Genomic DNA, 21,395 nt, shown 5'->3' on the forward strand with positions numbered 1-21,395 from the left:
AAAAAAAAAAAAGAAAAAAAAAAGAAAAAAATAAATGGAAACAGGTATGAATTTGTGGTGCTCACTAAGGGAGAAACAGAGAAGTTATTCTTTTACAATAAAATGCAGAAACCCCACCCATTTCAATCATTAAACCCAGAACTCAAAAGTTATTGCAAATAGTCATATTTCCACTGTATATTGAACATCTGCCTTTAGTCACACACTCTTTTAGACATTGATAGATGATGAATCAGCCATGACAGAATCTTAATCCAGTAGTTGTTTCTGAACACCTGAGAATGAGGAAGGAATGTACTCCTGTGGGATAAGAAGATAAAGATACTTTGGACTCTGAAGCAGGTCTCAGGATTCATTTGTCATCAGGAGACTGCCTTCTCATCCTGCTTTCTATCTGATGTTCTTTTTCACCTTAACATTGACTTTTCCATTTTGTATTCTAGGAATGTGGCTTTAAATGTAATTTAAAACTGACCTATGTAAGATAATCATAACTAGCTTTGGGTAGACTTGATTCAATGAAAAAATGAGCATGGATTATATTCACGTTTTCTATGAATGCTGCTAGGTGCTATGATACAGATCTGAGTATGAGCTGGCTCGTGGACTGAACGCAAAAGAAAAGAACATCGAAAAGAATATAATCATGATGGTAAATTATAAATACTGTGATGAAACACATCCACATGTGTGGGCAAGTGAAGGGGAAGTAGATTGCAGCTGACGATACACTTTGATGTTAACATCTGGGTTCTCTTTGGAGACCAGCGCTGCCTTTCCTCATGTTTATTGCATGAGAAGATACAATAAAGTTGGGCCAACTTTGGATGAACACTTATTCTTAAAGAAATTAATTAAGTTAATAATTTATTTCTCAAGGATATCTTGGGAGACATCTAAAGGGTTTCAAAATTGACAAGTATATTCATTCTGATTCTCCTTCTAGATGGTCTTTTGTTTTGCCTTGACTTCACTACAAAAGCAATTCTGGGTGATTTTTTTCAAAGGTTCATTAACACTCCAAGGTAACATTCTGTGTTTGGCTTTTACAGAAACTATGAATAACACTTGCAGAGAAATTCATACTGGTTGAAAACAGGAGTTAGATAATAATAGTAATTTCACAACACTTTTCCCCCATGGAAGCTGAAAGCGCTTGCAAAATGCAAACAAGAATATTGAGAATTCCCAGTAGGAAGGTGGCAGAAATCACAGCTGCCATTTAGAGATGGAGTTTTCCCTGAGAGAACCTCGGTGGAAAAGGAAAGCAAGCTGATGTGATGGTTTTCCAGCTAGTCTAAAAACACCCCAGAGGGAAGACTCTTCGCATGATATGCCAGCCTTTCTACAGAGTAACTGTTGCCCATATTATTATTTCTCATAATAGTGCCAAACCTTTAAAGTCACCGTCATTAGTATTCAGCACTTGGTTGAATGATGAAGGTCCAGGCTGGATCTTAGTGGCACAGGGCTAAAGCCTTGCCCTTCTTACTCAGAGACATGCTCTAGTGGCTGATCCTATCCTTCTATCAGTTGTTTGTCCCCTACCATACTGTCTGGAAGATTGCCAGGTGAGTTGTGGACATTTCCTCATGCACAGAATTGTCCTAGGGACATTGTATTTCTTTTCTTATGTGCCTATGAAATTTTAAGCTTCAAAGTTGAGATCCCAGAAGTGCAAATAAATTAAATCAAATCATTATGTATTCCTGTATAGTATTTAAAAATCTTTCTTTTAAAGGACAATGATTCCCTGAAAATGAAAAACATTATATAGTCACTGCTGTATTTTTTATTTTGGGAACTAAATCATATGATATCCTTTCAGTTTATTTATTTATTTGTTTACTTATTTATTTATTTATTTATTTATTATTTTAGAAAGAAAATCCTTCATCTCATCCAGATTTTTATTCAAGTTAGAACTATAATTTTTGCTTTCTGTAAAGAAGAGTACATATCTTTCTCATACACTGTATTGCCTACCTTCATTTTTAGCAGCTCGTGTGTGATTATTCAGGTGAGGTGGCTGTCACAGAATCAACTACTTTTGCCCAGCTCATCACAAAAACATCAACTTTAGACTTGATATACTGTGAAACCACAGTTTCCTTTATTCCACAAGCAATTAAATGTAAACCGGTATGCAGATAATGGAGGGTTTGTGGCCAGGTACCTTCTAGAAATGTTTTGTCAAGGAGTAAAACAAGCAGATAATATGCCTCTCCTTAGCTGTCAGATGGTAAAGCTAATGTCTCTGGTAAGAACAGGTTTCAGGCTTAATTCTAGTGGTCAACATGGCGAGAGTAGGGGTGAAGGTGAGGGGTGTGGTTAAATGATCAAGCTTTTACCGCTTCAGTCTATTAGCTGAAGTAATAGACTCGAGCACGAGCGACTCTGTGTAATGAAAGGCTTGACTTAAATATGCAATTGGCTTTCACAGAAGGAGGAGCAGTGAGAATACTGTTGCCCAATAAACATGTCCCAAACACATGATGTATACTTGGGTGTATTTGTCAATTTTCTGACTTTGAATATTACTTGGGTCCATTTTATTTGATAACATTTTACATTGTCAAGGAGAAAACAAAAATTTTCCCTTCACAATTTACATGGTGGGCTTCCATGTCCTATTGTCTCACCATTTCTAGGTCCATTTTTCAGGATTTGTTTCAGAGTTATTCTTTTCTAGAAAGATCTTGAGTCCAACACAATGTAGCAGGCATTCTGGGGTTCACTCTACAGCAACTTCTGCCATACCTCTCTGTCCTACAGATGTCTCAAAGACCAGTATTGGAATCTCCAATTCCCTTGGTGCCTAAAGTAGCCATGTGGCAGAGGGTAGACTGATTAACAGCCACTTTGTGGCCTTGAGAATAATGCTTGCTTATCAACTGTGGCAGGGTTGCTAAGAGAAAGAGCCTAATTCCTAATAACACCATGCAACAGCTATCCCCAATCTGGAACATCTTTCTGATTTTTCTAAACAATAAAGACAAAATTCCTTAAACAGTCATATTAGGTTTTCTGGTATTCATTGCAGGTTGAACTGATAAACTTTTCACCTATATCCCTTTCAGATTTTATTAGGTTCAAGGCGACATTCTCTTTAAATAAGGAGGTTAGAAAAAGGCCAAAGAGCATATAACCTTTTGTTCTCTTCACTGTCCCCTCAGCTCCTACATTTTCTTTCTGACCTTCCTTCTTCAAGTTTTAATTCTGCCATTAGCACAAACAGCAGGCCTTGATGCAATGGGTTTCTTAGAATCTCTCTCCTGAAATTCCTTATATATTTTAAAAGATGTCTATAATTACATATGATGGTATTTTCATAAAGCCTTATATAATCCTCCAAAAAAGGATGCTTGCCATCTGCATGGCTTGATTGTTGATGCTATCTCATATTGGAAAGATAAATCCCTAATGCTTTATTTAGTTAAAGGTGTTAAATTTTAAATAGACAAATGTATATTTATAAAATGCATTGTGTTCATAGCTTAATAAGCTGATTATTATTTTCTCTTGAGACAATGAACCAGGATTCACTGGCTATTTTTTCCAAATAATAACGATCCTTGAATAAATATTTCAACGACCTTAGCTCTTGTTTCTAATTTCTTCCTATTAAAAACTTGAGAAGTTAAACTGCTGAATTATAAGTAGAAATAAAAATATTTGTCTTCATTTCTACAGTAGGCTTTTATGAGAGTCAAACAAGACAATAATAAATTGTAGTAATACAGTATAGTCCATAAGTACTACATATAATGCTCTTAATTGGTACTAAAGTTGGAATATGAATGCTACCAGTGTTCTAAATTAGGGCTGTTTACTAACAGTAAACGTAGAATTAATGTTCCCCTACACTTTCCATTTTGAAAGGCACATTAGTGGGGAAAGTGAAGGGTGAAAGACAAACAACCCCCACTTTTTTCCTTAATCCCATTTCCAGCTCCATTTTTTGAGGGGCTAAACACTAAAATTTACTTCTGTCACATAGTGGGAGGCAGATGGAACAGGGAGAAGCCTTCAGTGGACGGCTTCTCAAGCTGCCATTAAGCTGTCCCACAAGCCTCCTTTTTCTGAGTTCTCTAGCTTCAGGAAATTTTAACAGAAGAGAAAAAGGCATATACTGAGAGCAAGTTAGGGACTTACCATGCTGTGATAAAATAACCCAGGGAGGCCAGGCGGTGGTGGCAGACTCCTTTAATCCCAGAACTTGGGAGGCAGAGGCAGGAGGATTTCTGAGTTCGAGGGCAGAGTGAGTTCCAGGACAGCCAGGACTACACAGAGAAACCCTGTCTCGAAAACAAACAAACAAACAAAGAAACAAACAAACAAACCAAGGAAAGTGACTCAAGAAAGGAAGGGATTCTTGTGGCTCATAGTTTGAGGGTACAGTACCGTTCACCCAGGTGGGGAGACTATAAGTCTGCTCAAGTGGCACACACAATCAGGAAGTAGAAACAGTTGAACACTGAACGCAGGTATTCAGCTCACGTTCTTCTTGGATTCAGCCCTGGATCCCCAGCCTATGGAATAATGCTGTAACACTTAGGGTAGATCTTCCCATCTCGCTTAATCTAATCTATACATTTATTCAGTTGTTCTCATAGGTTGGTCTCCTATGTGACTCCAGCTAAGGATGACAATATTAACCCTCACCATCAGAGAGGTGTCTAACAAAATGACTGTTAGGTTCAACTCTAAGGAAGTAGGGAAGCAAAGATAGCTATTCAAAAACAGCAGAGCCAACAACAGCTATGTCAGAAGATAAAAGAAAGGCCTTACTAAGTTTCCAGTATCTTCATGATTTATTCTAAAAAGAGATGTGAGGGAGGAGAACTAGTTTGGAGGTGGGGCACCCCCTGCCCACGATGCTTTGCTTGACAGCCTAGGGTTTTGTTGGTGTGTTTCTTATTTTGCTCTGTTTTGAGCAGTGTCTCAAACAGCTTGTGACCTCAGCATTCCAAGTACCTAGAGTTGGCCCTAGGCTTGAGCTATTATAGCTGGCTTTGCTTATCAGACTGTGATGTTAATTTTTAGTATCAACTTGCCTGGGTTAAAAGAAACACAGATAGCGTGTTTCTGGTTATCTGTGAGGGTGTTTGCAGAAGATATCAGCATTTAAATAGACAAAGCCAGTAAAGGAGGTCTACTTTTACCCAGTGTGGGTGGGCAACTAAGGCACAGCCATATAGAGTCTGCTCCCTTGGAATTACTTTGTTAGCTTCCCTTGTTTTTGGGTTTTCAGATCAGCTTTCCTGACCTCCAGCATGTGAATGATAGATTCTGGGAGGAACCTCTCTACTTCTGGAATTGTGTGGGTTATTTCCATAAAAAACATTATTTTACAAATCTTTGCATATATCTAGGGATTTAATTACTATGGAACACCCTGATTGTAGACTATATAAAGAATTTTGAGAGACTAAAATCTTAGAGGTACTGTGCAAACATTGCAGTTTGAAGCCCCAGCACCCACATCAAGTGTTGTGCTGTTATACCCGCCTAACAGCTTAAATACCATTCAGGCACTCAGAAGGCAGAGTCAAATAATCCCCAGAACAAGGTCAGCTCTGGGTTCAACTGAGAAACCCTTTGTCAATAATGTGGAGAGTGATTGAGGAAGAGACTTATAGATATAAAGTTCTGTCCTTAATATGAGTCCTCTTTTTATTGTCAACATGGCATAATATGGAAAGATGGACCCCTAATCAAAGATTTTTTTCCCCAATCAGATTAGGCTGTGACCATATCTGTGAGAGATTGTCTTGACTGATGATGGCTGCAGGAAGGTCTAGCCCACTGTGGGTGGTACAATCCCTAGCAGGTGAGCCTGGGTTGTAAAGGAATTATAACTGAGTACAAGCTATCAAGTAAGCATTCTTCCATTGTCTCTATTTTGGTTCCTGCTTTGACTCCCCTCAATGATGACTTGTGATCTGTAAGTATATTCTAGAAATAAACCTTTCTCCCCTAAGTTGCTTTTGGTCATGGTGATTATCACAGTAGCAGAAAGCAAACTAGAACAGCATGTATGCACATACATGTGTGCTCTTAGATTTGTAAAAATGCACATATGCAACATGCATAGCACATATGCACACCACGCATACACAGATACATGTAAAAAATAAAAATAAAAATAAATGAACTTCTTAAAAGTCAGCCAACATGTACATGGACTTTGGTAGATCTTATAGAATAGATGCATTTTACCCCAAACCTCTTGAGTCTGAAGAATACTTTTGTGTTTGGACTATGTATTCTAAGGCCTCATGACCTCTGTCTACAAAATTTTATTTTGTTAAATAAAGTCTTTCTAGCCTGAAATGACTCTTTTCTATAATATAAACAATTCCATTAGGGGCTGGGTTTAGTTAAAGTAAATTTATGTAGGATTGGGCAGGATTATTTTTATGTTAAATATATTCAGATTCTTCCTCAGAACATGATATACCAGGATATCTCACTATGACTTACAGGAGGTAATATTTATTTAGGTATTCTCTATAAGTGTATAAGTGTTTCTTATAAACTATATATTCTATTTAATAATCAATAATCAGATCCCTTCCTCCCTTGTGTTACATTTCTAATACACATATGATCTCTTAAAACATTAATAAAGATTTCTTAACTTTAAATTAATATGTGTCAATTAAATATGTAATTTTTGTGAAAATTACATTCATTTAAAACTCTAAAATATTATAGCTTAAATTTTCTCTGGACACTATGGGAAGATAAGTATGATGAGTATATTTTGAAAGGTATTGATTTTAGTGTATCACAATATTTTTTCAAGCTTCTCTCCTAAGTTCTATAGAACTCAACTGCTCTCTCAACTGATTTTGGACTCTTTAAAGATTTGTTCTTACATAGATTTTATATTAGAACATGCAAATTCCTGTTTTTTTTTTTAAAGTACCTACAAACTCATTATCATGAGGTGAATTTTTAACACATCTTCAAAATAGTTATTTTGATCAAGATATCTAAGTATTTAATAATAAATAAATCATTAATACTCTCAGGGAATTTACAATCATACATGGAATAGCAAGATTGGATAGCACTAACCTCTCTTCTGTTATTATTATTACTACAAGTAAAAGAAGGTATTTTCATGTACCTCTTTCCTATAATTTACTATAGGCTCTGCATTGTTTTCTGCTCTTAATTCTCCCAGCTCATGGTTATGAGTAAAATATAATCTACAAGAAGGCCCAAGTAATAATTTTATAGGGGGATTATTGGATGAGATTCTTTCCAGATAAAAGTAACATTTTGGCAATGGGATTGTAATTCCTCCAACATAACTTTGTTGTATTTACTTCATGGGCTTTGTTTTGTTCTCTTTTAGTGTTTGAGAGTAACTGCAGTTTGTCCTAGCCTGGCACTTGTGGACAAACCCCCTTGAAGTCCAGCCTCTCAAGTGATGACATTATGAGCTTGAGCCCAGTCCCTACTCACTTTCTTGGAAGAAGAACTCAATAGCCATGTTTTCCCCATAAACATTCACACAAATTTAATAGCTTCAATGACACTTTATTTTCACTCAAATATTTCTTATTTTCTTATTAATCTGAATTTATGTGTTTTCTCTGTGGCAAGATTCTGCAATATGAATATGATTAGGATCTGTGGGACTCATTGTTTAGTTGGAAGAACAATTACATAATGGTTGACTATAGTAAGCAATGGTAATTGTTATAAAATAGAAAAGGCGGGAGACATTAGGAATCAGAGGTGTAAAATTAAGTGTGTTTGTATTAGCTATTTTTCTTGTTATTCTCATAAATACTTAAGAAAAGCAATTTTGAGAAAGATTTGTCTGTGCTCACAGTTTGAGGGTTCCAAATCATGATAGAGAAACCATGGCAGCAGGCAAGTTAGATGGTTATTTGCATTGAAACTAGCCGAAAAGCAAAGAGAAGAATGCTAATATGCCATTTGCTTTCTCTTGTCTTCTCTTGGAACCTTGCATGTGGAATGGTGCTGCCTACATTCAGGGTGGATTTTTCCCATCTCAATTAAACCTTATTGGAGATGTGCTTATGCACATCCCCAGGGGTTTGTCTCCTAGGTAATATTCTGCTCCCGAGTTGACAATGAACATTGACCTTCTCAAGTCCATCCCCTGTCAATCCCCAAACACATCACTTTCAAATCACTGCCTTCCATCTTCTACCACTGGGTCTCATGTCCATTTCACAATGCAAAATACACATAGTTCATCTCTAAAAGGCCCCACAATTTTTAAGAGTCCAAATACTGTACAAAAGTGTAAAGTATTTTCTGAAACTTAATGTTATCTCTTTACTGTGAGTTTCCCTAAAATAATAAAAAAATACAAGTTACATATTTTTAATATGCAATGGCATGAAGTAAGCTATCCCATTTTAAAAGAGAGGGATATGGGCATAGCAAGGAAAGACTGGCCAGTGCAAGATGAAGGCTCATCAAGATAAACACAAAATCCTAACGTTCCATGATTAGCATCCAGTGATCTTGGTGGGATCAACAAGGCTTCAACATTTTTCATTATCCCACCCCTTCTAGAAATACAAAGCCAATGAGCCTCTGCCTTGAGTCTGTTTAACTCTTTGTTCTCATCATCCCTGATGGAAGTCCCATGGTCTTGGCATCTATAACATCTTGGGCTTTCTATTGTAACTTTAGTCAGGTTCGTCTTCCCAACTTCATGCATTTGTTTCAGGGTTGCCTTGAAGACAACTCTTCATCGTAGTCTTCTGACTCTGCCATAAACTGACTGGTTTCAGTAGCTTTCTGAAACCACACAGCAAGCTGTTATCATTCCTCGCCCTGTCTCTCTTATGCCTACAAACCCAATGCCACAGTGATGATACTGCCTACTTCCACTGATAGTTTGATACAGAACTGGGCTCCATTAACCACAGATGAAGCAATCTTTTTCTTGAAGCCTTAAAGACACTTCCCAAGGAAGTAATTTTGGAATAATAATAATAACACTGTGGTGGCCTTCTTGAGTTTGCTTTTTTTTCAAATGAATTTTCATTTTCATCAATTGGAACCTTGGATACACCTATCCTACCATGTGGGTATAGAGCTAGAGGTTTCCCTTTAATGGTGCTAATATCATTAACAATCACAGAGTGTTTGTGATGGTTACAGCATTCTCAGGATCCTATAGCTTATTTATTTTTATATTGCAGTGTTCTCCCAGAGCAAGGTTTGTTAAGACTGGAAGTTCTAAATGGAAGCATTTTGGAGGGAGTACCTTTAAGACTCATGAGTTGAGTGAAACCTATAAGATCCTAAAACACAAGATTTAAAAGTCCCCTCCCCAAGATTATACTAACAGTCTTGACAGCTGGGAAGAGGTCCCAGCTGAGAGACACTCTTTTACCTGTCAGGCTATCTGCAGGTTGTGCAGAGAGCCTCAGGAAAGCTACTTTTGAGAGTTGTCACTTGTCCTGGTTGGGCTTTTTAGTAAAGCCTCTGCCCGTGAGTCGCTTGTGTTAGAAATAACCTGTTGCCTATACTCTTGATAAGTGTTTTCAAAAAAACTCATGGATCCACTATATTGGACTTGGTGGAATCATTTATTTGGTCTGTTGTCAAAACAACTGGAGTGTGTAAACACTTGCTTGCATCCTCCCGGGGAAACCTTTCACATTCCTCCTTCAAAGTAGCTCCAAAGACCGACGAATCACATGGCCAGACCCACTCTTGCCATAAGTTTTCTGAGTTAGTTCCTTGTTTTAGCCTTAAGACAAGATACTTAATGAAAGCAACAGATGAAAAGTTTTATTTGGCTCAGACTTTGCAGGCAGCGAGGCCATCATGATAGGGAAGGAGCAGAGGAAGGAAGATGGCATGGCTAGTCATGTGTGTGTTATTTCACCCGATTTCTTTTTATTCAGTCCAGGACTCCAGTCCATGGAATAATGCCACCTGCACTTAGGGTGGGTTTCTTACCTTAGCTAAAGCTTGTGGGGAATGCCCCATAGATGTGCCCAGGTGTTTCTTTCATGTCTGTAATGAGGATCAGTCACTGTAGCAGTGTACATGGAGGTTGAGCTCAGAGACATGAATCTACACAAAATTTGCAGTAGAATTCTTTCAGGATGAAAGAAGTGATACACAACGATGATAAAAAGATTTTGAAACATAGTCAGGTCTCATCTCTAATCTCAGTAATTGGGCAGTTACAGGGAATTTTAATTGGTATGTGAAGGAATAGCTTTAAGTCAATAGGAAACTAAAAGGTAGGGCTTGTTGACCTTGGCAAGGGGTACCAGTCATAGTCAGACAAGTCTTGTGAAGTTACTAAGCAACATCACGGTTTCTCAGGATTTGTGGAGCCAGAGGGTTTGAAGCAGCACACATAAATCTTTAGAAGACAGGTGGTTGAACAGTTTTGAAGACAGTAGGTAACATTAGCAGATTTAACATCTTTCTAGTCTATTTTTTTATATCCACATTTAGTAGATTTTGTAGGGTAAGGCACACTCTTCCATTTACTTCTTAAATAGAGAGAGAATAGGTGTCCCTGTGTGGTTCTTCAAGTTTTTTCACATTATTTCATTATTTACATCATGACATAAACACTTTTGTTGTGAACTGAGATTAACATCATCTAAAAATATAATAGTTTCTCCCAAACAAAGTTTGCATGTTACCTGACAGCTTTGATGAAGACCACGAGAGAGAAGCAGACTGAGTGGTTGTTATGGGCTTCTAGATCTCGAGTTATGTCTCCCACCATAATTTTAGAGTGCTAGTTACTTTTCTCATTGACCTGGTTGCATATAACCAACAACAAGACAATAACAACAAAAGAAAACAAATTAAGGGACAAAGGGTTTAATTTGGCTCTTAGTCATCACAAAGGGAGTCAAGGTGGCAGGACCTGGAGGAAGCTGCTTACAGTGATCTGTTGTCAAGAAGCACTGGGAGATGAATGTTCATGCTCCATTAGCTTTTTCCACTTCATACAGTCCAAACACGAGCCTGGAGAATGACATTCAATCATTTAGGATGGGTCTTCCTTCCTCTATTTACTTAATCAAGAAAACACAGACATCCCCAGAGATTTCTCTTCAAGATGATTCTACTGCATGTATGTGTGTGTGTGTGTGTGCGCGCGCAACTCTGTTCATCCTTGTCTATATACAGAGGTCAGAGGTGGATATCAGGTTTTCTGCTTTATCATTCTGTTAAAGAAAGATTCATCTATTGTTCCTTGACATAGGGTATCACATTTAGCCTATAGCTTGCCTTTTCAGCTAGCCTGGCTGGCCAGCAAGCCCAGACAGTCCTCTTACCTGAAGCATCACACAGATCTGGGGTTACAAGAGCATGCTGTTCATGTGCAGCTGTTTTATATGCGTTCTGAGAATCCACACACCGTTCTTCCTGCTTGCATAGAAAGTACTCTTACCCGTCTGCATCTTCTCAACCCCCATAGTGACTCTAGATCCTGTCAAAGTGGCAATCAATATAAACTGTCATGGGGAGTAACTCATTTCAACATATCAGGAAAGTCACTTTTCTTTTGAAATACCAACATCTAAACCCCAACCTTATGAATTTGAGAAAAATATTCAGAGCAAAGGTGATAAGAAAATACACCAGTTTTGAAAGGTTCATTATTATGTAGTTCAAAGGAGATCACAGATTTTTTGACTCAGAGATAACCAGAGAAAGGAGGCTGGACTAATGGACTATGTGATTCTAGAAAGAAGGCCCTATTGCTGGTGAGAGCGTGACTGGAGTGCTGTTGCTGTTATTGGTAATGATAGATCCAGGGCAGACATTTCTAGAAAATTTTCTGCTATTATACCCTTAAAGAACAGGAATGGTTGGATATTATAATCTTACCATCATTGCAAGTGAGTGCTTGAGGCCAGAAATGATTTGCAAGGGGTGGTGGGAGTAGGGTCTCACTGCTATAGTAAATATCTGTAAAGACCGAGCCTGAGTTGGGATGTATGGCATTTGAACGATGTGAAAATAGATAGCTGGCTGACATGAAGAATTAGGAACTAAGATGTCAAAGGGTCCCAAAGACTATGTTCTTAGAGAGAAAAAAAATCTAAATCAAGAACTAAAGTCCTGAGAAAGGATGAGCTAATAATGCACCTGACAGTGGTGAGCCAGGCTAGCTGAAAAGACATGCTGTAGTATTCAAATTTTTTTAAATGAAACTTTATCTTCTTAAGCCTGATTTATCTTGAGCCTGCCTTCATTTTATTGAAGGATAATTTACATTTGAACATGTTGGATGGATTGCAGATGCATTCTGGAGCTGACCTGATTTACTAAGCACACACTAGTCTCAAGCCCTTGGTCCATCCTGTTCTGTAACCTTTGCTTCCATTTCTAACTTATTCCTCATGTTCATTTTTGAAATAGTCTCTAGTCAATAGACAAAGAGATCTGGAAATATTCTTTAGGTTGCCTTTCCCAAAGTCCTACCACAGAAAGACAAAGAGAAACGAAAGTTCTGAATAAGAACAACTCTAGCAAGCCCATCTATAACATCTTCTTGTGTGACTTCCTTGGTGTGGGATATAGAATGCAATCTTAATCGTGATGCCTCGGAGGGGTCTGACTGGTCTACCTCTGATGCCTCTTTCAAACAATTTTCATATTTTTGTGTTTCTGCTTTTGACCTTTTATGCCTTGTTTCCAGCTGGAAGTCCCTCAATTAATGGCCTTGCCTTATAAACCTAATTGCCATTATCATGAACAGTAACCACTGTCTCATTCCTTCCTTATCTCTCAGTATGGACCTTATCAACTACAGAATTGAGTAGGAAATTGTGAGTTCCTTGTTCATCCTTTACACTCAAATACTCTTCTCCTCTCATACAGAACCAGCTTTTCTGATCATAATCTCACTTAATACGGTCCTATCTAGGCCTTTCATCCATAGCTTCATATGTTCAGTGCCAGGATATTTTCCTGCATATGAGTTATTACAATTTCAAATTCATGTAGTCATTTCCTATAGAAGCAGGTGTTCTTAAAAATCAGATACATAGAGAAGTGAGAGATAGAATACATTAACAGAGTTTAAACTCGAAGCTTACATCCAGAAGATTGACCTTAATATAATATTAAGTTTCCTTTGGGTATTCACATAACTGGAGTAGAATCCAACATGGTACAGGCATTTATCATAAAGAATACCAACCATCAAATTAAGTCCCTGAATAATAACAGCTGCACACTGTAATCCCCTGTAGTGACATGATTAAATTATGGTCACTCAATCTGTTTCTTGACACCAACATGAAAATGGTTTTTTATTGTACAGTGGAAAGCTGAATAATTTATCTTAGTCATTAACACTAGAGGCCAATATTTATGCCCTCAGAATGGCATTAAATATTAACTAATAGTGAAAATTATTAATGCCACAGTAGCAAAGGGGAAAAATCAGTTTAAGATAAGAGATTGGAAAGCCCATAGCTAGATTAGAGTTAAAATAATAGGATATATATGGTGCAGAGTACAGAGGTTCAGGATAGTAATGGAAGTATCACTTGGAGAAAACCAAGGAAAGTAGTTGTTAAAGTTAGGATCTCAGCCAAAGAGCACCCTTCCTTTAGACACTATGTGCCTATGAAGCATTCTTTAGTAGATAGTTCACTAGAAAGAAATATTAATTTCTTATGTTATTATTAAAATGAGATTTCATCACATATCCCAGGCAAACCTTGAATTTGTGTGTAACCCAGGTTGTCCTTAGTACACATTTCTTGTACCTCCACACAGGCACCATAGACATAGCACTGTATGCACGCACCATCATTTGTGACTCATATGGTCATTAATTCCTCAAGACCAATGTAGCATATCAAACTGTTGTGAGGATATATAAAACCTAAACCAACCCAAATGCATTGGTTATATATTTTAAACTGTAAAGAAAATGTATTGTCTTAGGTTCTGTCAAATTATGACATAATTCTCCCTGTAATCAATGAACTACTTTAAGAATTTAAACTGCCGAGGTATAATCTTGCTGCCCACTGCACTAGTTGCCTGTGGAATAAAATGCAGTTCTTGTTGCTTTATTACCAGCCAGTGGTTTGTCTGACTTTCTTCAAGACATGGGCACAGAAAATATAATGGAGCTGGGGACAGAGTTCAGTGGCACACTTGCTTTACTTTATGTGGGGAGCCGTGAATCTTGAGAGGCATTCGCCATGGCAAGATGGCGCCTACTTCCGCTGTTAACTCCTAGTGGACAACTGTTGGCGCATGTGCATAGAGTGAAAAGGACGCCATGTCACGGCCCATCCCGGGGCGTTACGTAGGGTAATGAGCAAACAGCCAATCATGAGCAGACACACCACGCTGTGGGCAGATACCCTGCACTGTGGTGTATATAAGCAGTGCGGATTTTGGGTTCGACCCCTTTTTTCCCTATGGATGGAGACAAATAAACAGTTGCTGCAGAAGGAACCTAGTGTCCGCATGTCTTCTTCCCGGTGAGAGGACCACGCGGGCTACAACTTTATCCAAGGCCTTGAGTTTGAACAAAATGAGAGCAAACGGCATTCTGCGTAGGCTAGATGAGCATTTGGGCTGTGACTTCTACTATAATTAAAGGAGTCAACCTTTAGGGTTATGCATCAGTAACTCACAGTTTGATGCAGAAGAGGAAATTCTGTTTCTTGTGCCTATTATTAGGAAGCTATTTACTAGAGACAGAATAAAAGAAAATCCAAATACTCTCTTGTAGTCATCCATAAGATCTAAGATGTCCCTATTCTGGAGTCCCTTGAATGTTGTTTCCATACTGCTCAGTGGTAAGCATGGTGTGAAATAGCACCAGGGTCAAACTTGGAGGTTCATATAACTCTGGGGCTTGGAGGTCTCCTCTTATATTATTTTTCCTCATGATACTTAACATCATGTCTGTGCATATTATAACCAACAGTGGAAAAGGTAAAGGATGGAGCCATGTAATTCAAAGACATGAATTTGTTACTAGAGTGTAAAAAGAGAAAGTTCCTTTGAAAAACTGTGCAAAATAATAAAAGGCCTTCTGCATTGGCAATTCATCCACTTAGGGACTTATTAAATAGCAAATGAACAGTTGTAATACCAGCAAGGTATTTAGTTGTCTTTGGTCTCCAACAACACTTTACTCTCCTGGCTTCTCTGACTGCTTTTTCTCTCTACTTGGATCTTGAGTCTCATATTGATCTGGCAGTTAGGGTCTGGATTCTGACATATGTGGACGGTCTATTTGATTCCCATCCCTTCAACTTGTTCTGACAGCTTGATGTCATTCCCTCCGAAACATTTTAAACGTTCATTTTAAATGTTATTCCTGAATTGGTCAGCAGGGTTTCTCTACTCTTTAAGATCAAAGAAGATTTTACTGACCCTTCCTAGAACTCTCAGATTATAACCTCACCCAGGTTTAATCTTCAGGTGCCTAAGACAGAAGGAGACAAGACTGAAGGTTTTTATTTTGAAAGAGACCAAACCCTTAAGGAGTGAGATCCTTGTTAAAGGGGAAGAAGAGACTATAAGACAGAGAGGCTTCAATGTTGGCTGAACATTGGCACCATTCCACATGAAGATAATAAAGCACAGACAGCTGGGACTTAATCCTGAGACTCTCATTTTCTTGGTCTTAGGTGTGTTCTTGTCAATGAGATTTTGTTTTTAGCCAAGTTGAGAACCACTGCTTAGATAATAAATAAAACAAGTTAAAACAACTAGACTTCATAATAAGTATAAAAGCTTAAAAAATAGAAGAGAATCAAGATATATTTATGTCTGTAAAGGAAAGAGAAAGAGAGAAAGGAGTGAGAGGTAATGTACTTATTAAAAGGTATATGTTAGACATGACCTCATAGCTAGAATTTTCAAAGGTTTTACTAGACCCTAGTAATTGTGTCATTGTTATTGTTGCTGTTATTATTACTAATGTTCTTTCATGTGGAAGCTGTGAGGGATTGACAGGCCTTCTATTTCTGACAATAAAGGGCCCGGTTTGCCATATTCCTGAGATTTTAGTATTATAAAGCAAGGCATAGCCCTAATTGCTGCATCATTCACTTTTGTAGGCTGTAGTTCCCCAATAGAAGACTGAGCATCTTCTAGACCTTTGAGTCATCTGCAGCCAGAATCTTGATAATTACCTCTATTTTCTACCTTCTGGTATGATGTAGAATTAAGTCACGGTGAAGAATAATCTTAGATTCCAAGACCTGAGGACAAGTCTTGGCTGCTTCTGAATTCCAGACTTAGAGAAAACTCATTGACTTTGAGATACCCATTGTAGTAGTTTTAAAAAAGAATGGCCTCCCCATTGACTCATGTGTGTGAACACTTTGCCCATAACGAGTGGCATTATCAGGAGATGTGGTTTGTTGGAGTAGGTGTGGCCTTGTGGAAGGAAGTGTGTCACTATGGAGGCTGGCTTTAAGGTCTCGGGTGTTCAAACTAGACCTAGTGTGACAGTCTCCTTCTGCTCCCTGACAATCCAGATGTAGAACTCTCAGCTACTCTCTAACACCATGTCTACATGCATACTACTATCTCTCTAAGCATGAACTAAACCTCTAAAACTGTAAGCTAGTCCTAATAAAATGTTTTCCTTTATAAGAGTTGCCATGATCATGGTGTCTTATCACAGTAATGAAACTCTAACTAAGACACCCATTCTCTAAATATTTTCCCATTCTTTAAAACGGCCCTTCTGCCTCCATCCTTACTTTGTATGCAAGGCTCTCCTGCTGGAGACCATAGGAATGTATTTGAGTATCATACCTGCACACAGTTGAGAAGCTTAGGTTTATGATTTGGTTCAGTAACGTTTGGGTTTATGATTTGGTTCATTAAGAAAGACTATACACCCAAGGAAACCTCAGAAGGTTTTTGTAAAAGAATGTCAGAAAGATCCTGGTGAATGATGTAGAAGATGTGTACAGAGATACACCTTCTCTCTGGATACTATCACAGAATTAGTGTTGTTTTATGATCTAATTTACCAAGATGGCGACATACTACAGCCGCAGAAGCCACGTTCTTTGGCTAAGAGGGAGTTAAAGTTTTGTGGGTGGAGAGTAATCCTCACTTCGACAAAATTATTTTGCCCCTCCCCCCTTTGTCATAATCTCAGAGTGACCTTTCTGATATTGGGATTGTAGGAGGTTTATATCACACAGAAACGTAAGTTGGCATGGCTAAGAGTCCCAAGCCAACTGCTAGATGTAAAGGCTGTCTTTCCCTTTCTGTGCAGTCTGCCCACAATCCAAGTTTTTTCTGAGGCTAAGACCTTGCTGAAACATCAATAAGTTGAGTTTAATCCTAAATTCATTACTAGGCAAACTCCCTTATTGAGAGTGGGTAGTGATGACTCTCTAGGGACTTCCTAGAAAGTTCTGGGATAAGATTAGATTCTGAAACTTTGAAAGCTAAGCTCACACAACAGCCTTGCTGATCCCTTGTCAAGATTGCTTTAACTAACTGATCAGGACCCACCAGTTTCACCTCCTGCTTCTTATCAGTCTCTTTCCAGTAGCCACTGTCCAAGTGTCTGGTCCTGCTGGCCCAGCCTATGCAGCTGGCTCTGCAGGCAGAGGCTGCAGTTTAAACTCCTGTCTTTTCGGGATAACTTCTGCTAGCTCCAGGCTGCCTCACATCTGCTATTGCTCACAGCTGAGCACATCTATGATGAGAGAAAAATACTAAGGTCAGATTCAAATTGATTGCTTTCAGATTATTTCCTAGCTTTCTTCTGTTTCTGCATGGCAGATCTTCAATGTCCTTATTGATTGCATGTTTGCCGAATGAACGAATCCTCTCTGATAACCAGAACTCATTAATGCATAGCTTTTTTTTGTTGTTGTTTAGAATCTTAAAATATTTAAAATACATTCTTTAAAAAAATATGACAAGGATATGGAACATGTATGGGGGAAAAGAGGACAATTAAGAAAATACACTTCATGGTACATAAACTTTCAGCGAAGAAGGAGACATGAAGGAGAATCATAGCCTTACCAGGAGCCTAATGATTCTAATCCAATTTCCAGCTCAAGGCAAAGATTCTCTCCATCTCTCTGACATAATTACATACTTATTCAGGAATGGGAATGATCCCATCCAATGGCATATTAAACCAAGAAACAATAAAATAGATGTATGATATAGGAAGAAATTGAAGCAATATTTAAAAAAAAAAATCATGGCAAAGAAAAAAAGATCCCTCCCCCCCATCCCTCTGGAGAGGAACCCTGCAAAAGGAAAGCAAAATGACTTACTCAAGGTTGCCTGGGACCTTAGGGCATAACGGAGGAGTAGATTATCTTAATGTTCTAGCCACTAGCCCATGGTGTCTCAGTAGCAGTCTACCTGCAGGCTAAACTCATCATGTAGCCTAGTTAACTCTGAGCATACTGCAGAGACTTGAGGCTTGCAAAACTGCCATTGCAAGAGTAAGATTTATAGCCTGACTTAATGAACTGAGGAGCTGCTTTGTAAGTACATAACAATTCTCGGTTTGGAGAACTAGCATTAAAGCTTGATAGCCACCTTGCAAATGGTTGCTAAGAATGCTCAGTTAGTGATAAGTCCACCTACGAAGGAACTAGGATATTTATTAACTGTCATGTCAAATCATCTTTATAAGATCCAGATGTGTCTTTGGACTACAGAGTCATAGGGCTTATCTAAGGGAATGGTTGTGGGGAGTCCACACAATGATGGTTTGAGATTTCCTACCCAAATAATGCCCAATAAAAATGATTGTCTTTATATAGAAAATGTTTTTTTTTAAAAAATATCTTTTTAAAAGACTATTCAAGATGTGCCAAAATGGAAGCTATGGCTTGCTTCTTAAAATATCCTTATAATGATATAATAAAACCACGCAATATTTACTGGTCATTAGTCTTATTTAGGGTTGGAAGGATCATTTATAAGAATAGATACTCAAAGACTATCTATTTATATCTATGTATTAGCTATCTGTCACCTATTATCTATATCCATAATTATATATCTGTCCACTATATCTATAGCATTTGTATTTCATTGGAGTTTTATACAAGTTCTGAAGTTAATTCTGTTATAATATCAAAGATTAAACTCATAAATGTCAAGACAGCCAGTCTTAATTCTAGGATTCTACAAGGTTGAAATGACATACACTTGAAGCATCTTTTTCTCTTTTATTGGTCTTTAATGCCATATTCGATCCAGTGCATGTCTTTGTTAAACTTCCTAGCAAATTGCTTTCTGTCTGCCTTAGAATGATAATGACATTTTTTTATGAGGCCATTAGATTAATGGGAATCATGAGCTATTGGTAACAATTCAGGGATAGAAAGAAATAATGAAGGGTAATAACAGCTTGTTTTCTGAGTATACATAGGTTAGGTAGAAGTTTCCATGAAAGAACACTCTCAGTTGCCTTGGTATGCCATCTGAATGCTTATTTATGGGTATTCCTGCATGCTCCCATGGATATTCTCAAAATGGTCTAACCCAACCATACCTATTCTCCCTTTACTACTTCCAAATTCTTTTCCAGGACTACTACGGGAGGAAGATAATCAAGCTCAAATGTACTCACATAGTGTGTCTGGTAAAGGTGTTATCCAGAGTGCCAATGAGTAACTTGGGTTTGTGTATGATGGGTGCATCCTTGGAACATGCCCATGGTTAAGCAGCATCCAGCAGAAAAAGCACCTTTGCTTTCTCTGCAAACATAGATGTTGCTATGGCCTATGTTTCATCTTCGGCTCTTTCTTAGTTGTCAATTCCCTTCTGAAACCTGCTCCTCCTGCATTCAGGAGGACCATCTTCTCACATCTCAAAGCCTGCCATCCTACAGGGCCTTTCTTCTCACTAGCTGGTTTTGGCTGTGGCATAAATATTGTTGACATAACAGATGGTTTCCCTATTTCTGAAAACCAGCAATATCTTTGCCATTTCCACCCACATATTCTTGGCTACTGATTCTCCTTCAATGGTTTGGGTCACTTTCAGGAAAACTCTATGGTCTGATGAGTTTCTTAAATATCAGATCAAAACTGGCATAATGTACAAGTTCCCTTGTAGAGCATAGGCAGAGATAGACTGTTGGGGTACTTTTAGAGATAAGCGGAGAGTTGAAATAAATGGTTTTACTTGCCACGATAGATTCTGGGATGACATTGTGATGATCAAGCTTGAGTAGCATCTAAGTATTTGAAGCATGGAATGCTTTGATAATAAGGCGTGGGTGATGGGGTATGCCAGAAGGGGACTGGTAGCCCTTTTAGAAGAGTATGCTATATGGAGCAATGTTTGACAACTTTAAAAACAACATGACTTGAAAGAAGAGGTTGTCAAGGTAGGCTAAGGAATGTCTTTTAGCAGTGATTCTGGAACCAAAGTCAACCAAGCTGCTGTAACAACTGAGTGGATGATCTGAGATCCAATCCAGCCATTCTTAACAAAACCAAAGCAGGCCCATTTCTTTTTTCGTTGCATGTCCTGTGCAAGCAACCATGTGAACAGTCTCTTGAAGTCACTAAATAATGCTGTACAACTTCTCCTTTGCTTGAGCTTTATGTGTACAATTTTGGAAAATGTTCCTTCTCTTGGAAAGGTTCACAGAGATGAGAAGCATGCACAGATAATGGCAGCCTACAGGTGCAGCCAACTTCTTGAGTTGGCATCCTCCTTCTGGATTGTAATGCTCCTTAGCTGACCATGTTTTTTTGAGTTGGCTAACAAAGGACAGGGGATGGTGCTTCCTGTAGAATGTCAGACCTAAACTGGGTTGCTAGCTTTTGTGTCCTTTCTACTCACAGCACTAGTAATGGTCACAACACTGAAATGTTTAGCTAACTGATATTCAGGGCAAGTTCTAAGGATAAGAACACAAAGCCGTCTGGAGAGTAGGGTATGAAGAAGATGGAAGGAATGCTTTAGGGGTAAACATAGGAATCCTGAGAATACAAGCTGAATGAGAAAAACTAATTTGGATGTCAGGTGCATGGCTGGATCAGAAGGGGACTCACATGGACTGTGAGCACAATGAGAGTCAGCTTTAAGGAGAAGCATTGTCAGTGTGATTTTGTTCCTGATTACAACCTGTTCTTCCAATCGCATTAATAGTTAGTGCTTCAAAGTAGCACAGTGCTTGAATTGAAAGGTTCATTCTATCATGGAAAATGGCTTACTCACAAAGAATAATATGCCAACCTACCATCAACATGACTTATTATCTCCTAACACAGAAGAGTAAGTGTAATTAAGAGAACTGAGATAATGTGGAAAATATTTAACCGCAAGTTGAGATTGTCACCAGGCCCATCAGAGCTGATAGAGTCTCAGGACTAGGTTATTTTCTGAATCAGCATGAGGTAAGAGGGAGC

Source organism: Mastomys coucha, unplaced genomic scaffold (assembly GCF_008632895.1).
Source record: "Mastomys coucha isolate ucsf_1 unplaced genomic scaffold, UCSF_Mcou_1 pScaffold12, whole genome shotgun sequence".
Taxonomy (NCBI): Eukaryota; Metazoa; Chordata; class Mammalia; order Rodentia; family Muridae; genus Mastomys; species Mastomys coucha.